Raw genomic sequence first — 16,611 nt, forward strand, 5'->3', positions numbered from 1 at the left:
TTGGAGACGTTTAGGCAGATTCGAGCTTTTCTTCTAATTATGAAATCACATCTAGCTTGTCATCAGGCAGTCTCTAGCCAGCTCATCGAGAAGTCAATTAAGATTGATTTCATGTGCTTTCACTTTAATTCCCTTGTTGACTCTAGATCGCAGCTCGTTGACAAAGAAAAAAGTAAAAAAATGAGGAACCACAAAAACACCCATTGAATATTTGACCAAATATTACCAAATCATCATTTTCTAATGGCGTTAACAGTTTGGATTGTTTTGCTAACGAAATGAATGACATGGTACTCGTTTGTCAATTTGTAAACCACGAATATTATATTTGCAAACCAGTCAAACCACAATATTTATTTACTTTTCTCTAAAAATTCATAATAATAATTTTTTGAGAAAATAATAATAATTTTTGGATGGGGCAAAACCTTATTCTTTCGACAATAATGTTATAGAAATATGAATGATATTAAAATAGAAAATGTTTAAAAATTAGGAGGATAGTTTTGTAAATATCAAATATATCGAAACAGTTTTTAATGAAAAGCTCTAAAACGACTGATAGTTTCACAAATAATGTTAAATGCTCCTATCGTATAAACCTCATTAAGCACTACATTTCTTGCGATTTAGAATGAAATACTAAACACTGCTGAAAAACTCAAACAAACATCCGCTAATTCTACATCTTTCATATACTATACTTTTAAGCAACACATTTTAAGAAAAAAAAAATACATTCTTGTACTTGATAATGGCATATGGGGCATGCATACTTTCATGTTCTTTCAAGGATATTTATGGCATTTTATAGTAATAGTTAATGTGTAGGTGTATGAGGTTTTGATTTAGCATTTTTTAGGAGTCATGTAAGTGCAACATTGAATTCCTAATTTTCAGATTTCTTTTCTTAACAGAATGGGAAAGTTATTAAAAGTTTATAATTGTCAAAGCAGCTACCTAAAATAATTTATCATAAAAAGTGGAGTTAAGTTGTAAAAATACCCCTAACATTTTGTATCAGAAGAAATTTTATCTCTAATATCTAAAATGATGCAATTTTACCCCTAACATTGGAACCAAGAGCAATTTTATCCCTAACGTTGATAAATTGGGTAAATTTGAGAAATAATTCATCAAATTGTTTTCTTGGACATGAATCTTGTCATCTATACTTCACACGTGCGTCATTTTATGAGTAACAAATCACAAACATATGTTGGGATGTGAAAAAAAAATAAAAAATAAAAATATAATGTCTTTTGTACAAATTGGACAAACAAATTCAAAAAATTCACCAAATTTATAAATATTAATCTCTAATTCTATTATTAAATTATAAAAAACATGAAATCTTTTTTTGGAACGAATTAATATGCAATTGGTGTAAAATAAGGAATAAAAATATTCGTGTTTTATAATAGGGGTAAAATTGACCAAAATTATCAACATTAGGGGTAAAATTGATCTTGGCTACCAACATTAGGGATAAAATTGCATCATTTTAGATGTTAGGGGTAAATTTTCTCTTGACCTAAAATGTTAAGGGTATTTTTATACATTAACCCTAAAAAGTGTATTGAGATCCTTTTTAAGTTTATAATATGTCGGGTCATTTGGTACATCATGCCATTCGTACACTTAGTGATGCAGCAGAAATATAATAAACGTTAATGAATATTGATTCGTGCACGAATATCCGTTAATTAGCTTTCAAAATCCATATAATTTGGGAAAATACCAATTTGGCCAGTCCATCTAAACTGCATCAACGTAATTTTTGAAAGTGACTATTTGTCTGTGGTTAATAGTGTAAATGTTGTTGGTTTAGATTTGTCAAAGTTCGGTTCTATATTACAGGATTGCAAAGTTCTTTTAAATTGTCGACACGATTTTATAGTGTTTTTCTCTACGCCTATCGAACAGGGGGGCCATGTTGTAGCACGACATGCCCTGTCCAATGCTAGCGAGTTCGTGTCTTTTTCTGCCCCATCTTGGTTGTAGGAAGCCATTTGTTCTGATTTGATTCATTGATTATATTCTTTCGTCCAAAAGAAAAAAGTATTATTGAATACCAAAAGCATTAATAAACATCTTACCACTAAGCTAACTTTCAATTTTTTCAAATTAAAATTCAAAAAATATAATTGTTGAGAGTGGGATTTGAACCCACGCCCTTTCGGACCAGAACCTTAATCTGGCACCTTAGACCAACTCGGCCATCTCAACTTCGATGAATTTTTCTAATTTTTTTTATAAAATAGGGTTAAAATTGATCTTTCTTTAAAACTAGCATGCAAATTTGTAAGTAAATCGAGATGTTTGTAATTTAAAAAAAATCAATCTTTAATTGGAAAAACCTCGTATAAATATTTGCAATTTTTTTATACTAATAAAATTAAAAATATGAGATTTGTTTTATATTTTATCTTAAATGGCCTTTATCTGTAGGTGACCAAATCGAGTTACCAAACACACCTAAAATAGGCAGCGCACATTAGGGGAAGCCTATGACCTCTATGCATAAATGATATGGATGACATGAATACTGTATGATGCTTTGTTATATTTTTTTTATTTTTGACATGACAGACTACGTGAGAATGAGCCAACGCAAATGAAATAGATGAGTAACTGGAACACTTGTGAGAAACTTGGGGAATAAAAAATAAACTTTCATTGAATGGGTAAATAGTTTAATTACACAATCCAAAAAAACAAAACATTGGACATTGAAATACAGAAGGTTGCATCTTCAACCTTTTGGTGCTTCATTTGTTGCCTGAGTGATGTTGGATCTTTCCACCATCTCCACTCTCCTTGCCACATCAAATACCTCTTCAAATGAAAAAAGCTATTGCACATCAACGTCTTATGAAACTTCGGGAGAGTTTCACATAGTAGGATGATAATAAGAACAAGAAAAAGTGGCTTATCCAACAGGAGTATCATCTTATCCATCCACCTTTCAAAGTAACCGGTGAATGACTCGTTAAGCTCTTGCTTTATTTCGATCAAATCTGTCATGGTTACCCTCCTAGAATGTTGCATTCAAACCTCTTAATAAAGGTTGCGGAAACCAATCCAAAATCTTTTGATGCACATTTTCGGGCAATTCAAGATACCACTAGAAAGCTTCAGCTTCTAGAATGGAAGCAAACATGGTAACAATCTCAGACCTTGTGATTGTGCCACAAGGTCTGATATTGTTACCATGTTTGCTTCCATTCTAGAAGGTGAAAATTTTCTAGTGGTACCTTGAAGTGCCTAAAGATGTGCATCAAGATTTTGGATTGGTTTTTATGGTATTTATTAGGAGGTTTGAATGCAACATTCCTAGGAAGACGACCATGATAGATTTGGTCGAAATTAAGCAAGAGCTTAACGAGTCATTCACTGGTTACTTTGAAAGATGGAAGGACATAATGATGCTCCTCCAGGATAAGCCACTTGTTCATGTTCTCATTATCATCATACTATGTGGAACTCTGCCTAAGTTTCATGAGATGTTGAGGTGCAGTAGTTTTTCTTTATTTGAAGAGGTATTTGACATGGCAAGAATGGTGGAAAGGGCAGAAAGATCCAATGTCACTCAGGCAACAAAGAAAGCACCAGAAGGTTAAAGATGCCACCTTTTGTTTTTCAATGTCAATCCCCAAGTTTCTCATAAGTGTTCCAGTCAGTTGTCTATTCCAATTGTGTTGGCTCATTTGGATCACATGATATCTCACACAATATCAGTCATAGACATGTTTTCAATTCTCAATCATATAAACTTCAATCTCATATAAATTTTACATATTATACATAAGAGAAAGCATTTATAATTTACAATACACGTTTAAGTCATTATCCTACACAGAGGATTTACAAAACAAAAGTACATTCACAAGACTCCAAAATGCCTAGATGAGAATGGACTGACACTGCTGGTGCGACCTTAAGCAAGAAGAACTCCACCTAACCTGTAAAATCTGTTGGCAAGGGGTGAGCTGCCTACTCAATAAACATATTACGCATATATGTATATACAAAAGTAATGTAAAGAGCACAAATCAAAATATATCATCAATACCAAGGTAGACTTTATTCACCTGTTTCACTTATTATAGTAATACTTATTTTAGAAAGGCCTTGCTGTACTTAGACAATATATATAAAATGGTCCTTGGGCCCAATCTGTATTCCGGCTCACTAAATTCGGAATACAATCATCTGTGCTACGGAGGAGTTACACTCACTCACGTACTCATATATCTCAACACATGTGCTTCCGGCTCACAATATTCGGATAACACTCTCAACTTGGACCATTTCACATATCCATCTAAGCAAGCTCATATTCATTTATAATCCAACCATTATTCAGTTCCAGTATGTGCACAAGGCTTAACATGCCGTATTTACGCATAACACTGCAACATACTCAATCATAACACTTTCTTATCAATCATGACGTATCATAAAAACTCAAACATTATCCACATCATTCACATCAGATTCAACCACATCTCACACTCAACAAGTCACAAGGCACAATACAGTCATACACATATATAAGCAATATGCTTACCGTCGCACTTGGTTCGATCTATTCAACACGATCGGTTGTGCGTTCAATTGCACCTTGCCCTCCTAATGTCACATAACATTGATCCAATTAGCCTTAACATAAACTTAATGAAAATATAAACTAAGGAATGCTATATGATTTACAAGACACTAATGCCACAAAGTTCATGCAATCTAATCCTTTTGTCTTAGATCATCACATGACCTACTTGCACACATTCTGCCATAACTCTCTTTATATAAATCCAAATGCCCTGATTCTTGAACCTACTGAAACTAGACATATATGGGTATAACATATCCAAAATTTATGTGAAGATCACTTCTACACAATATATGGCATGCAAAATGGTTCTGTCCTGTTTCCTGCCAAGAAACAGACTATCCAGATTTGCATCTACCATAATTCACTCAACCTAGCTCATACTAAACACAATGTATTGCCGAATCCTTTTACATACATATACTTCAAGTAGTTAGGAACACTTTTGTATAAATAAACTTTCTCAAAGTATGACTCTAAGGTCCTCAAAATGCTACATCAACATGGCTGCCTCACATGACATTCAATTTCGAGGCAGTCATGTTCCATCTAGGTTTTCTTCATCTATATATGGAATTAAAATCCCATATTTTACAGAGGGTTTCATAACACATATAGCAACATATGTTATTCTTTATGTATCTTCAAATTCGAAGAATATCAATATGAAAAACATGCTCCAAAATGACTGAAAGCAGTACCCTAAATTTCTGTTTAGGGCACTTGATACATATCTTTCATTGGGACAGCCTATAACCACTTTAAACAACACAAAAACTCAACAAACTCCATCAAAACTCATCCACAACAAATCCTATGATCATACCTAGGTATTTCAGAATCTCAAACTCATAGAAAACAAGCTAAAACAACATACTAACCTGCAACTCGTGTCTATCACCTAGTATGCTTCCTAACTTGACTTGTTTGACTCGAAAATGGAAGAAATTGGAAGAGTTTTCTTTGGAGAGGTTTAGGGTATGAACAAGGAAGGTTTTTCTGAAGCTTTGGTCGAAATTGTGGCTGGAATAGATAAAGAATGAGTTGTGCACATCATTTGGCAAATGAAGAGGTGTATTTTGTCTTAATATTGGGGTGACACCTCGTGCTTGCTCACAAACCTCAAATTCAGCCCTCCTAAAGTGTAACTTAATCAATTTAGGACATATGAATTCATTCATTCATTCATTTAAGTCCTAACTCCATTAACCAATCGTTACATCTTAACGATACACTAATCGTCTACTAATCGCACGGTAATCGCATTATGCATATGAAACTTCTAATGACAATGCGATGAATCTAAAATGTATGTATTCAATTATGAAAACATATATGAATGTGGGAAGATGTATATGTTAGGGTTTTAGGGATGTCACAGTTCTTCCCCCCTTAAAGAATTTCGTCCCCGAAATTCACTTACCAGAAGCTTCAAATAGGTAAGGATATTGTGTCCTCATATTTTCTTCCACCTCCCAAGTTGCCTCATCAAGTGTTTGATTATGACTCCATCTCACCTTAACCATTGGAATTTCACGGTTTCTGAGTCGTTTCATTTCTCGTCCCAAAATCTCCAAAGGTTGCTCACGAATAGTCAAGTCTGTGTTCACTATTGCAATCTCGGGTTCAGGAATCATATGACTTGGGTCTGATCTATATCTTCTTAATACTGACACATGAAATACATCATGTATTAAAGACAATTCTGGTGGTAGAGCTAACCTATAAGCCAATGGTCCAACTCTCTCAATGATCTCATAAGGCCCGATGTATCTTGGATTCAACTTCCCTCTTCTACCAAAACGAACTATTCCTTTCCATGGGGATATTTTTTAAAAACACTGTATCTCCAACTTTATATTCCATCTCCCTTCGGTGCTGATCCACATAAGCTTTCTAACGTTCCTGTGCAGCTTTTAAATACTTCTTTATGACATTGATCTTCTCAACCGTTTCCTGGACTAACTCAGGTCCTTCTAATTGCCTCATTCCTTCAACATCCCAACATATAGGGCTTCTACACGGTCTTCCATATAATGCCTCATAAGGTGCCATGCCTATACTCGAATGATAACCATTATTATAAGCAAACTCCATAAGAGGTAAATGTATATCCCACTCACCTTGGAAATTAAGAACACAAGCTCTCATCATATCCTCTAAGGTCTGAATAGTTCTTTCTGATTGTCCATCTGTCTGTGGATGAAAAGCTGTACTGAAATGCAATTTTGTTCCCAAGGAGTGCTGTAAACTGCCCCAAAATCTAGATGTAAATCTAGGATCACGATCTGAAACAATAGATATAGGTACTCCATGCAATCTCACAATTTGTTCCACATAAAGTCTAGCCAATTTATCCATCGAGTCTGTCTGTTGAACCGGTAGAAAGTGAGTAGATTTCGTAAGTCTATCCACTATCACCCATATACTATCGTGTCTATGCCTTGTTCTTGGTAATCCCATCACAAAATCCATAGTGATCCTCTCCCATTTCCACTCTGGTATGGTTAAAGGTTTTAGTTTTCCCACGGGAGCTTGATGTTCGGCTTTAACCTGTTGACATGTCAAACATTTGGAAACAAAATCAGATACATCTTTCTTCATTGTAGGCCACCAGTAAAAAGGTCTCAAATTTCTGTACATCTTTGTCATTCCTGGGTGCATAGCATAAGGAGAATTATGTGCTTCCTGTAGAATTTCTGATCTTAAATCTGCTACATCGGGAACACATAATCGACTACCTATCATCATAGTTCCATCATCTTCCACAGAAATATCAGGTCTTTTACCTTGTTGTACACGATCTCACATTTTCTGTAAATAAGGATCATGCCATTGTGCTTCTTGGATCCTTTCTTTCAAATCTGGTTTTACCCGTAGTGTAGCCATCAAACCTGTTACTTCATTTACTTCTAATTGCACATCCATGGCTCGCATCTCCACTAGTGAATTTAAACTATAACTCTTCATACTAGCCATAATATCAACACTCTTTCTACTCAAAGCATCTGCAACCACATTAGCGTTTCCTGGATGGTAATCTATTGTACAATCATAATCTTTTAATAGCTCAATCCATCTCCTTTGTCTTAGGTTCAACTCCTTTTGTGTAAAGATGTACTTCAAACTCTTGTGATCAGTGAGAATCTGAAATGTCTCCCCATATAGGTAATGTCTCCATACCTTCAATGCATGGATGACTGCTGCCAACTCTAAGTCGTGTGTGGGGTAATTCATCTCATGAGGTCTCAGTTGCCTAGAAGCATATGCAATGACTTTCCCATTTTGCATTAGAACACATCCCAAACCTTGTCCCGAGGCATCTGTATAAACAACAAAGCCACCACCTTCAGAAGGTAACACTAACACTGGTGCAGAAGTCAATCTCTTCTTTAGTTCCTCAAAGCTTTGGTGACATTTATCATTCCACTGGAATACAACGCCCTTTCTCAGCAATTTAGTTAATGGACCTGCAATCAGAGAAAACCCCTCTACAAATCTCCTGTAATAACCAGCTAACCCAAGAAAACTCCTAAGCTCTGTAACGTTCTTTGGTGGTTCCCATTCATCAATGGCTTTAATTTTGGAAGGGTCGGGTTGAACCCCTTCACCTGACACCACATGACCAAGGAATACAACTTCATCCATCCAAAATTCACATTTGCTCAGCTTTGCATACATCTGATTATCTCTTAAAATTTTCAAAACAATTCTCAAATGTTGTTCATGCTCACCCACAGTTCTTGAGTACACTAGGATATCATCAATGAACACCACAACAAACTTATCTAGATATGGCTAAAAAGTCTTGTTCATTAATGCCATGAAAGCTGCAGGAGCATTAGTCAAGCCAAAAGGCATCACAAGAAACTCAAAAATGACCATACCTTGTACGAAAAGCAGTTTTAGGTATGTCAGCTTCGGCAACTCTCAACTGCCAATAGCCCGATCTTAGATCAATCTTTGAAAAATGACGAGCTCCTCTAAGTTGATCTAGCAAATCATCAATTCGAGGCAATGGATACTTGTTTTTCACTGTCATTCTGTTTAATTGTCTGTAATCGATACACAGTCGCATACTACCATCTTTCTTCTTCACAAATAATACAGGTGCTCCCCACGGTGAAGTACTAGGTCGTATAAACCCCTTTTCAAGTAGTTCTTCTATTTGTTTCTTCAATTCTTGTAATTCCATTAGAGCCATTCTATATGGAGCAATTGATATAGGAGATACTCCTGGCATGGTCTCAATAGGAAAATCAATCTCCCTATGAGGTGGTAATCCTGGTAGTTCATCTACGAATACATCTGCAAAATCTCTCACCACTGGAATATTCTCCAATTTGCCTCCATCCTTCCTAGTATCCACAACATGAGCTAAATATGCCTCACACCCACTTCTAATCCATCTGATTGCTTGAATTGCAGATATTAAACAAGACGGCACAACCTTTCTCTCCCCAACAAATAACACAGTTGACTCTGAAGTAAAATGTAACACAACTTCCTTTGAACAACAATCAACTTTAGCTTCATATTTACACAGTCAATCCATTCCCAAAATAATATCAAATTCTCTAAACCCCATAACTACTAAATCTATAGGGAACTCACTTCCCCTCACTTTTATAGGACAATCTCTCAGAACCTGATTTACAATAACATTATTTCCAACTGGCAGGATAACTCCCACATCATATCCTAATGGTTCTACCTTCCCATTTATTTTCAATATAAACTCAGGTGTTATGTATGAATGAGTGGATCCAGGGTCAATCAAAACAAAAGCTAAGGTATCAAGGATAGAAATTGTACCGGATATAACCTCTGGTGCTATTTGAGCTTCACCCCTCGTCATATTGAAGGCTCTATTTCGTGGTAAAGTTTGTGTCTGTCCGCCCATAGGAGCATCATGTCTACCCCCTCTACCTCCTCCTCGACCTCTGCCTCTGCCTCTATCCACTCCAGCTGCACCACCTCCTATATTAGACTGAGGTTGAACTCTCTCTCCTCTATCAACTAGTAAGGGACAATCATTACGATAATGGCCTGTTTCTCCACACTCAAAACATGTACCCTTCTTAAATGAACCATAACACTCTCCTGTGTGAGATCGGCCACATCTACCACAAACCAGGGAAGGTCCCCAACACTCACATCTGTGTACCCGTCCACATGTCTGACAAGCTGGAAAAGATGGTGTCCTCGCTCCTCTTCTATACCCACTATTAAACCGACCACCTGAAAATCTGTTACTACCAACGGATGGAGCACTACTCAAAACATCTCCAAATCCGCCCCGTGATCTAGTCCCACCACGATGGATACTACTACTACCACCTCTAAATTGTTGAGAATAGCCTCTAGAAGAAACTGAGAATCCACCTCTCTTTGTTGGCCTGCTAGACTGACCCTCTGTATCAAATCTAGCCCTTTTAGTTACAAAAAGTTGTTCTTTATCTTTCACAATTTCCTCCGCTCTGAGTGCAGATTCTACTAACAATCTAAAGCTCGTTTCATGTGCATGAATCCCCATTCTAACATCTGGGTGTAGACCATGTTCAAACCTGCGACATTTTGCTTCTTCTGTAGCCACATTTGCAGGTGCATATTTGGCTAAAGTGTTAAACTTAAGCTCGTATTCAGCCACAGACATATCCTCCTGCATAAGGGTTAAAAACTCTGTTTGTTTCCTATCTTTGTATATCATTGACATGTACTTATTAGTGAACAACTTCTTGAAAATATCCCATGTTATTTCAGTTCTAATTCTTGTCCTTTTTATAGATCTCCACCATTCTAAAGCTTCACCAGTGAAAAGATTAGAAACATATTTGACCATTGAGTCCAGACGACACTCTGTGTTCTCAAGTACATCTTCAATCTTGGCCCACCATTTATCAGCTATATCAGGATCTGTGCTACCCTCAAACTCTGTTGCACCCATCTTTTTAAGCCTTTCAAAATTTTTATCAAAGATTGGCGCATCTCGACGAGCTTGAACACGTGGCTGAGGCTGACCTTGAGCCAAATAGATTCCCATCATCTGTTCAAACTGGTTGTAACCCTGAGGATACCCTGCATGTTCTGAAGCTCCTATATGTTCTGAGCCCCCAGACTCATGAACACGACCAACTGAACCATGACTAGACATATGACCGGATTGTCCATTCTCACCATCAGACTCCATAACCCTACATGAAACATGACCATGTCAACATGCTTTAGGATAAGAAAATATGATTATGTGGTCTTACCCTAGGAATCCAAAACAAGTCATACACAACCAAATCCCTAGGAAAGTAGACCCGCTCTGATACCACTAAATGTAACCCCCTCATTTGGATCACATGATATCTCACACAATATCAGTCATAGACATGTTTTCAATTCTCAATCATATAAACTTCAATCTCATATAAATTTTACATATTATACATAAGAGAAAGCATTTATAATTTACAATACACGTTTAAGTCATTATCCTACACAGAGGATTTACAAAACAAAAGTACATTCACAAGACTCCAAAATGCCTAGATGAGAATGGACTGACACTGCTGGTGCGACCTTAAGCAAGAAGAACTCCACCTAACCTGTAAAATCTGTTGGCAAGGGGTGAGCTGCCTACTCAATAAACATATTACGCATATATGTATATACAAAAGTAATGTAAAGAGCACAAATCAAAATATATCATCAATACCAAGGTAGACTTTATTCACCTGTTTCACTTATTATAGTAATACTTATTTTAGAAAGGCCTTGCTGTACTTAGACAATATATATAAAATGGTCCTTGGGCCCAATCTGTATTCCGGCTCACTAAATTCGGAATACAATCATCTGTGCTACGGAGGAGTTACACTCACTCACGTACTCATATATCTCAACACATGTGCTTCCGGCTCACAATATTCGGATATCACTCTCAACTTGGACCATTTCACATATCCATCTAAGCAAGCTTATATTCATTTATAATCCAACCATTATTCAGTTCTAGTATGTGCACAAGGCTTAACATGCCGTATTTACGCATAACACTGCAACATACTCAATCATAACACTTTCTTATCAATCATGACGTATCATAAACACTCAAACATTATCCACTTCATTCACATCAGATTCAACCACATCTCACACTCAACAAGTCACAAGGCACAATACAGTCATACACATATATAAGCAATATGCTTACCGTCGCACTTGGTTCGATCTATTCAACACGATCGGTTGTGCGTTCAATTGCACCTTGCCCTCCTAATGTCACATAACATTGATCCAATTAGCCTTAACATAAACTTAATGAAAATATAAACTAAGGAATGCTATATGATTTACAAGACACTAATGCCACAAAGTTCATGCAATCTAATCCTTTTGTCTTAGATCATCACATGACCTACTTGCACACATTCTGCCATAACTCTCTCTATATAAATCCAAATGCCCTGATTCTTGAACCTACTGAAACTAGACATATATGGGTATAACATATCCAAAATTTATGTGAAGATCACTTCTACACAATATATGGCATGCAAAATGGTTCTGTCCTGTTTCCTGCCAAGAAACAGACTATCCAGATTTGCATCTACCATAATTCACTCAACCTAGCTCATACTAAACACAATGTATTGCCAAATCCTTTTACATACATATACTTCAAGTAGTTAGGAACACTTTTGTATAAATAAACGTTCTCAAATTATGACTCTAAGGTCCTCAAAATGCTACATCAACATGGCTGCCTCACATGACATTCAATTTCGAGGCAGTCATGTTCCATCTAGGTTTTCTTCATCTATATATGGAATTAAAATCCCATATTTTACAGAGGGTTTCATAACACATATAGAAACATATGTTATTCTTTATGTATCTTCAAATTCGAAGAATATCAATATGAAAAACATGCTCCAAAATGACTGAAAGCAGTACCCTAAATTTCTGTTTAGGGCACTTGATACATATCTTTCATTGGGACAGCCTATAACCACTTTAAACAACACAAAAACTCAACAAACTCCATCACAACTCATCCACAACAAATCCTATGATCATACCTAGGTATTTCAGAATCTCAAACTCATAGAAAACAAGCTAAAACAACATACTAACCTGCAACTCGTGTCTATCACCTAGTATGCTTCCTAACTTGACTTGTTTGACTCGAAAATGGAAGAAATTGGAAGAGTTTTCTTTGGAGAGGTTTAGGGTATGAACAAGGAAGGTTTTGCTGAAGCTTTGGTCGAAATTGTGGCTGGAATAGATAAAGAATGAGTTGTGCACATCATTTGGCAAATGAAGAGGTGTATTTTGTCTTAATATTGGGGTGACACCTCGTGCTTGCTCACAAACCTCAAATTCAGCCCTCCTAAAGTGTAACTTAATCAATTTAGGACATATGAATTCATTCATTCATTCATTTAAGTCCTAACTCCATTAACCAATCGTCACATCTTAACGATACACTAATCGTCTACTAATCGCACGGTAATCGCATTATGCATATGAAACTTCTAATGACAATGCGATGAATCTAAAATGTATGTATTCAATTATGAAAACATATATGAATGTGGGAAGATGTATATGTTAGGGTTTTAGGGATGTCACATACGTGTTTCAACTTATATATCCAAATACTTACAATATTATAAGAAATAAAAATAATTGATCATAATTATAATATATATATATATATATGTTGAATCATGTTTGAAAAAAAATTGAATTAATATATTTAATGAATTGATGATACAATATTAATTATTTTCTAATTATTAGTGTAAAATTACTAAATGTAATAAAATAATATAAATTTACATTGTATAAATTAATATAGATATATTGTGAAATTATGTAAAATTATAATATTAAAAGTATAATATACATTTGTTTATAAAAAAGTATAATATACATTCAAAAAAATATACAACTCATTGACAACATCCAAAATAAATAAAAATACACAGATAAAAGCACAATTTGTTTACCTTAAATCTATTTTTATACTAAAAAAACAAAAAAAACCCATTAAAATATTCATTCTTTAATTTAATTTGTAGAGAATGAACAATGAAACCTCATATTTACCCAACTATGAGGTTTCACTATTCATATTTCTCAATTGAGAGATGATATTTAGGGATAGTTGGAAAATTAAAATGCAAAACAAAGTTAAATCTATTTATAGAGAATATTGAAGAAGCTTTAATAGTGTACGTACAAAGCTTTAATGATGAGAGAATCCACTTAAATGGTGTCTGACGAGACTCAAATCGAGAAATCAAACAAACTAAAAAAAATTCTAATAAACAAAATTATTCAACTGAGAATTAAATTTATTCATAATTGAATTCTTTAAAAGGAAGAAAATGAAGATGAAAAAGAAGGAATTCAATTAGCGTTCACCTGGACCTTGAATGACCAAATGAATTTGGTCTTTCACCGTTAGATCTGGACTTATTAAATCTACACCTTAGGATGCATTCAATCTCCACCGTAGAATTTTAATGAGCTTAGATCTAACGGTGAATGACCAAATTCATTTAGCCATTCAGGATCCAGATTTACGCTACTGTAACTTGAGAACACAAAATTCAAATGGGTTAAAAAAAACAAAGTCTAAGTTTTGCAAGGTGCAAATTATGGAATAATTTGGCCCTCACTAAACTAGAATAAAGCTGGAAAAACTGAACAGTACAAAACTTCAAATCCATAATAAACTTCTAGCTAAATTGCAATACAAGAACATATCTCTAAAATTGTATCTTTACCAATTAGAAAAGGCTCCTATTTATAGGAGTCCAAGACTCCCAATTACAAAAAATAAACCCACATAAGTATCTTAGCCTTCAAGGATGTCTCCTTTTCTTACCACATTTGATTTGAAATTAAATAAGGAAGGCGTGAGAGAATTTCAAAAGATACTTCCTTTTCTTGCCATATTTGATTTGTAATTGAGTAAAGGAAGGTTTTGGAGATTTCAAGGATGCTTCCTTTTCTTACCATATTTGACTTGGGATTGAGTAAGGAAGGTATTGGAGACATTTAGGCAGATTCGAGCTTTTCTTCTAATTATGAAATTGCATCTAGCTTGTCGAGCAGTCTCTAGCCAGCTCGTCGAGAAGTCAATTAAGACCGACTTCATGCGTTTTGACTTTAATTCCCTTGTTGACTTTAGATCGCAGCTCGTTGACAAAGATAAAAAGTAAAAAAATGAGAAACCACCAAATATTACCAAATCATCATTTTCTAACGGTGCTAACAGTTTGGATTGTTTTTTCTAACGAAATGAATGACATGGTACTTGGTTGCCAACTTTTAAACCATGAATATTGTATTTGCAAACCAATCAAACCACCATATTTATTGGTGTACTTTTCCCTAAAAATTCATTATAATAATTTTTTTTAAGAAAATAATAATAATTTTATTGGATGGGTCAAAACCTTATTCTTTCGATAATAATGCTATAGAAATATGAATAATATTAAAACAGAAAATGTTTAGAAATTAGAAGGATAGTTTTGTCAATATCAAATATATCGAAACAAATTTTAACGAAAAGCTCTAAAACGACTGATATTTCCACACAAAAAAATGTTAAATGCTGCTATCGTATAAACCTCACTAAACACTACTTTTCTTGCGATTTGGAATGAAACATTAAACACTGCTCTGGAAAACTGAAATAAACATCCGTTAATTCCACATCTTTCATATACTATACTTTTTAAGCAACGCATTTTAAGAAAAAATATATTATTGTACTTGATAATGACATATGGGGCATGCATACTTTCATGTTCTTTCAAGGGTATTTATGGTATTTCATAGTAATAGTTAGTGTGTAGGTGTAGAGATTTTGATTTAGCATTTTTAGGAGTCATGTAAGTGTATTGAATTCCTTATTTTTGGATTTTTTTCTCAACAAAATGAGAAAGTTATTAAAAAAATTTAATTAAGAAGCTACCTAAAATAATAGTTTACTATAAAAAGTGTATTCAGATCCTTTTTAAGTTTATAATATGTCGAGTCACTTTGTACATCACGTCATTCGTACACTTAGTGATGCAACAGAAATATAATAAACGTTGATGAATGTTGATTCGTGCACGAATATCCGTTAATCAACCTTTAAAATCCATATAATTTTGGAAAATACCAATTAGTATTATTGAATATTAAAAGTTGATTAATAAACAGTTTACCACTAAGCTAACTTTCACTTTTTCAAATTAAAAATTCAAAACATAAATTGTTGAGAGTGGGATTTGAACCCACGCCCTTTCGGACCAGAACCTTAATCTGGCGCCTTAGACCAACTCGGCCATCTCAACTTTGATGAATTTTTCTAAGTTTTTTTATAACATAGGACTAAAATTGATCTTGCTTGGAAACATAATATGCAAATTTGTAAGTAAATCTGGATGTCTTTAATTAAAAAAAATCTATCTTTACAAATGGAAAAAACCTCGTATAAATATTTGCAAATTTTTTAGGGAAAAGTATAAAAATAAACCTTATGGTTACACCTGTTTTCGATTGGAACGTTTGTCGTTTAAAAGTTTACAAAATAGTATATTGATGTTCATTCCGTTAGCAAACACATACCAAGTTGACTAACGGTGTTAAAAGTCAAAGGAAAACGAGTTAATTTGGTCCTTATATTTATTTATTTTATAAATTAACCGTTTATTATCTAATTATCACAAACAAACCTAAAAATAAAAAATAAAAATCAATTAAACCATCTTTTTCATCTCTCTTTATTTCTTATTTTTTTCTTCTTTCTCTCTGCTCTCAATTTTTCTCTCTCTAAAATCAATTGAACATAAGAAAATGTACGGAATTCAAGTTCTGCTCTTGAAAATTAGTCATATGGAGATTAATTCTTCATATTTCATTAAACAGTGTAGAGAGAGAAAGAACTTAATTCGTGTTCAACAGATTCTTGAAGCCTAATCCAATTAGCAATTCAA

At 34.4% G+C, this 16,611-nt stretch overlaps 2 non-coding genes across 2 annotated transcripts; both read right to left on the reverse strand.

The window, feature by feature from the left end:
* Positions 1 to 2,148: 2,148 nt before the first annotated feature.
* Positions 2,149 to 2,229, reverse strand: TRNAL-AAG (transfer RNA leucine (anticodon AAG)). The gene has a single exon. It is a non-coding gene; the product is annotated as a tRNA-Leu (tRNA).
* A 13,659-nt stretch (positions 2,230 to 15,888) lies between these two features.
* On the reverse strand, positions 15,889 to 15,969 carry TRNAL-AAG (transfer RNA leucine (anticodon AAG)). The gene has a single exon. It is a non-coding gene; the product is annotated as a tRNA-Leu (tRNA).
* Between the last annotated feature and the right edge of the window lie 642 nt (positions 15,970 to 16,611).

This window comes from Euphorbia lathyris, chromosome 2 (assembly GCF_963576675.1).
Source record: "Euphorbia lathyris chromosome 2, ddEupLath1.1, whole genome shotgun sequence".
Classification (NCBI taxonomy): domain Eukaryota; kingdom Viridiplantae; phylum Streptophyta; class Magnoliopsida; order Malpighiales; family Euphorbiaceae; genus Euphorbia; species Euphorbia lathyris.